Source organism: Micropterus dolomieu, linkage group LG18 (genome assembly GCF_021292245.1).
Source record: "Micropterus dolomieu isolate WLL.071019.BEF.003 ecotype Adirondacks linkage group LG18, ASM2129224v1, whole genome shotgun sequence".
Lineage (NCBI taxonomy): Eukaryota > Metazoa > Chordata > Actinopteri > Centrarchiformes > Centrarchidae > Micropterus > Micropterus dolomieu.
In genome coordinates this window covers 28,068,784-28,073,455 of record NC_060167.1, presented here as the reverse complement: position 1 = coordinate 28,073,455, position 4,672 = coordinate 28,068,784, and the positions used below count along the sequence as shown (strand labels likewise).

The window sequence follows — 4,672 nt, the reverse complement described above, 5'->3', positions numbered from 1 at the left end:
CGCCCCCCCCCCCCCCCCACAACCCTCCACTCTTCATTTCTCCGTCTCTCTGCTCCATATGTTCCAAGACTACCCACAATCCTCGGTTTTGTTAGCACCTGGGCTGACATGTGGGGGTGGAAGGAAGATGGAGACGCAGGAGGCAAGGAAGAAGAGGAAGCCGTGGGGAATGTGTAAGTCGTTCCCTCGCCACCCCCTGTTGACAGTGAGGCGCATGCCACTGTCAGAGAGCTGACAAACTGTCAATCTCCAGATCAAGGCTAATGATTCATGTGTTTGACAGTTTAATAAAACACTTACAAAGACAATTGCACAATAGACTGCAGTGACACGATTCAATTTGAGGCAAATATTCTTCGTATTGTATATGTTTTGCTTGTTTGCTCTGGTTCAGACTCTGGGAATTCTCAACTAAATGAAAAGAAATAATTCAAATTCAAATCAGCAAAATTCAGTGAAAGAAAAACAAATCGTCCACAATGGACAGTTTGTCTCTGGGTTTGCCCAATGATGACATTAGCAGTCATTTGAGACATTTGGAAAAGGAGGTACTTTGGTGAACAATGAAGCAGACATAAACATTAAGGCAGAAATAAAAAAAACAACTGTGTCACTGGCTTTTGGCTCATTCTTGTTTCATTTTTTTGGATCACAAGTCTCCATGTCGACACTGACAAACTGTTCCCTGCTGCCATGCAACTAACACGAGCACAAAGAGACTAAAGAACTACAGTTTGTTCTGGGAACATCAAGAGCTGAGCAGACAATTATCATAGACCCCCCCCCCCCCCCCCCCAAACACAGTGCCGTTTAAAGTAAGCACCCACCCTCTTATAACTCTTCCCAGTTGTGCTTTGCTTTGTTCTTCTTGCATACTGGGGGTTATTTATTGTTGAGGGCAGCGCCACGTACTGTATGTAGAAGCAGCAGGCCCCCCATCCTCTCGGCTCCGTGTCTTTAACCCCAGGTCGTCCTGATGGCGGGACACTGGGGATCTCCGCCTGTTGGTGTTTTTAATTAACGGGTCTCTCTCTCATTAGGCGAAGTGGGATCTGGCCGCTGACAGCTTGGCTACCTCCTCATCCTCTCCGGGCCTGTCGTGTTAACGCTACATGCCGGCGCCGTCCCACAGGATACACAAGCGAGCCTCTGATTCACACGCCTGACACTCACTTGGATGTTTGAAGTGCAGGCACCCACCGCACCCCACTGAGTAATGGCAGAAGTATTCAGATCCAGCTGTACCATACCACAAGTAAAAATTCTCTGACATTATCTGTCAGTGTTATATTTTATTTTTGCATTGATTATTACTGATGCAGGAAGGTAAGCAGGATGTTGATATGGAGATTACTTTAACTACTTTATTTACAGATGAGAACGTTAATCCAGTGGTTCTCAACCTTTTTTACACACAGCTCAGAAGAGCTCAGGTGTCCCTTAATCCAACCCTGTCGCTTAGAATTTACGTTTAGATACTGCACATTTTTAAGAGCAAATACATTACAAATACATTACAAGAAATGTAATGCCAGCCACATTTTATTTAACAAGTTAAGTTAAGTCAAGTTAACTTAATGAGAAAACTTTGACACTGAACATATTAGTAGAATGTTTAATGGCCATGTATTTGTTTTTCTACAATATCCACTCATGCCAAACAATATCTGTTAGTAGCAGCTATAGCTTGATTGGAAATTGTAATGGTTATTTTTAGGCGCTCAAGGCTCGTGGTTAAGCTTTGGGAAATGTTGTGGTCTTGGTTTAATACAGACATTGTACGCCCACCATCCACCAACTACACCGCTTTGGCTTGTGCGCAATTCAAAAAACATAGCATTTCCTACACTTGAAAAAACGCTGCCAGGGAACACAATCCAGGCAGCAATTACATTTACTTACAATATGTTATTGGGAAAACAAATTAGTAGCATATACGTACAGAAAATGTAGTTTCTTTCTCGAAGACAGGGCCAATATATTCTAAATGTGTTCATTGGACATTATATTAAGTTGGATAGGCCTTTTTTGAATAGTTTATCATTTTTAAATGCAACACGTAATCCTGGAAATGTTTTGGCTTGTCTCAGTAGGTTTGGTCAAGTGTGCATTCACTACCCCTTGGAATGAGAAAAGTTGGATGTTGGGAGTGGTGTCCTGTGCTCTTGGCCTACTGTAGCTGGTGGTTTACAGATTAAGATGATAACTATAAATTTATAAATAAGAATAGACTCATACCAATTTATAATCCTGGCTGTTTCAACATGTTTCATATTTCTTCTTTTTATTTAAAATTCACAGTCTGTTTATGTACCACATGGCAGCTGCAGAAGTACCCTCTTGGGTACAAGTACCCCAGGTTGGGAATCACTGTTTTAATCTATAGCAATGCATCATACTTTATATGATCATCAACTGCTTTGTAAGTAAAATCTTAATCTGCCAAGTAGCTATAGCTGGCAAATATGTGTACTGAAAGGAATATATTTTCCTCTGAAATGTAGTGAAGAATAGAGTAGCATAAAACTGAAACTAAAAGTATAGTACTAATAAAAGTACAAGTGCCTCAAAATTGGATTTCTTCTGTTTATATATGTTCCACTGCTGATTGTATTCACACACATATGGAGAGGGCAAACGCGCATACATAGATGCTAACAAGGTCACACACACACACACACACACACACACACACACATGAAAAGTGACAGTCAACAAACGTTCAATTTATCATCATTGTCACAAGTCAGATGCTGGCAGCGGCTCTAGTATCTGACTAAGACCCATATTGGCCCAGGAGAGAGAGATAAGCTGTTTGTTTCTGCTGTCAATGCTGCCAATTTGGTTTCCCATCACTTCAAATTCAAATCAACAGCAGCGCAGAGGGGATCTGAGAGAATGTGTGTGTGTGTGTGTGTGTGTGTGTGTGTGTGTGTGTGAGAGAGACGAGAGGAGAGGAGAGCGAGAGAGATGGGGGAAGAGAGAAAGAGGGGCAAGGGAGCAAAAAGTAAGAGGGGGAGAAGAACAGCAGAGAGGAAAAGCAGAATAGTGAGGGATGCTCGTGAGAGAGGGAGATGGAGAGAGAGAGAAGATAAGATCACCTAGCTTCTGTGAACACCATCCCCCTGTGTCCTACACTCGCTTCTTATCTCATCCACTGCAGACACCCTAAAGGGACACACACCCACTGAGAGAGAGAGAAACAGGAAAAGAGTGTGAGAGTGAGAGAGAGAGAGAGAGAAGATGAAAGAAGGCAGCAAGGGAATGGTGGAGACTATGAATACTTACTGGTGGGGAATGAAGAAAAGACACAAGCTTCAGTGGCGAAATCCACCAACTGTCACCAAGCCTCATTTAAATGACAGCTGTGTTGGACCACATAGGGCTTTGACCTTCTTAACTATGGGAAACCTTTACATGATGAGCTGTCTATGCAAGAATTAGTTTGCCAACATGTTAACTGTTAGGAAACTAAAAATTATGTATATTTATACCTTTTTAATAGACTTTCTTATGAAATGATGTCACTAAAATCAATTGTAATACTTTACCTTTTTTTTTTTTTACTACGTGACTAACAAAATTTTATATATTATATTTTAGCCTTGGTTGGGTGGAATTGCCTTTGGACCATAGGGCCTACACTATCTGTTTTTATGGCTGTTCTAGGGATAGCAAAACAAGTTGCAAACACAACACCGAAATATTATTGCTTTAAAGTTGAAATGGCTAACACGTTGGCAAGCAGTGGCCTATTTGCATATCTAGCATATACAGAGCAATTTGAGCATTGCTTTGGAGTCGTGCTTCTCACCATGTGATGGATGTAAGACCAACATTCACTCTCCTTAAAGCTCTGTTTTTGGTCTTCACCAACTCCTGAGGGAAATATCAGGATCTTGATCGGCTAAATTTTCTAGCCTAGTGAAAATTTGAGCATTGCTTTGGAGTCGTGCTTCTCACCATGTGATGGATGTAAGACCAACATTCACTCTCCTTAAAGCTCTGTTTTTGGTCTTCACCAACTCCTGAGGGAAATATCAGGATCTTGATCGGCTAAATTTTCTAGCCTAGTGAAAATTTGAGCATTGCTTTGGAGTCGTGCTTCTCACCATGTGATGGATGTAAGACCAACATTCACTCTCCTTAAAGCTCTGTTTTTGGTCTTCACCAACTCCTGAGGGAAATATCAGGATCTTGATCGGCTAAATTTTCTAGCCTAGTGAAAATTTGAGCATTGCTTTGGAGTCGTGCTTCTCACCATGTGATGGATGTAAGACCAACATTCACTCTCCTTAAAGCTCTGTTTTTGGTCTTCACCAACTCCTGAGGGAAATATCAGGATCTTGATCGGCTAAATTTTCTAGCCTAGTGAAAATTTGAGCATTGCTTTGGAGTCGTGCTTCTCACCATGTGATGGATGTAAGACCAACATTCACTCTCCTTAAAGCTCTGTTTTTGGTCTTCACCAACTCCTGAGGGAAATATCAGGATCTTGATCGGCTAAATTTTCTAGCCTAGTGAAAATTTGAGCATTGCTTTGGAGTCGTGCTTCTCACCATGTGATGGATGTAAGACCAACATTCACTCTCCTTAAAGCTCTGTTTTTGGTCTTCACCAACTCCTGAGGGAAATATCAGGATCTTGATCGGCTAAATTTTCTAGCCTAGTG

General features: G+C 41.5%; 1 protein-coding gene and 1 long non-coding RNA gene across 13 annotated transcripts in view; one reads left to right on the top strand and one right to left on the bottom strand.

Moving 5' to 3' along the window:
• celf4 (CUGBP, Elav-like family member 4) overlaps positions 1-4,672 on the bottom strand; it is an 84,475-nt gene that overhangs the window by 58,104 nt on the left and 21,699 nt on the right. The gene's annotated exons all lie outside the window — the stretch shown is intronic.
• The window catches only part of LOC123987421, a 55,496-nt gene that overhangs the window by 35,794 nt on the left and 15,030 nt on the right, over positions 1-4,672 (top strand). The window lies entirely within an intron of this gene.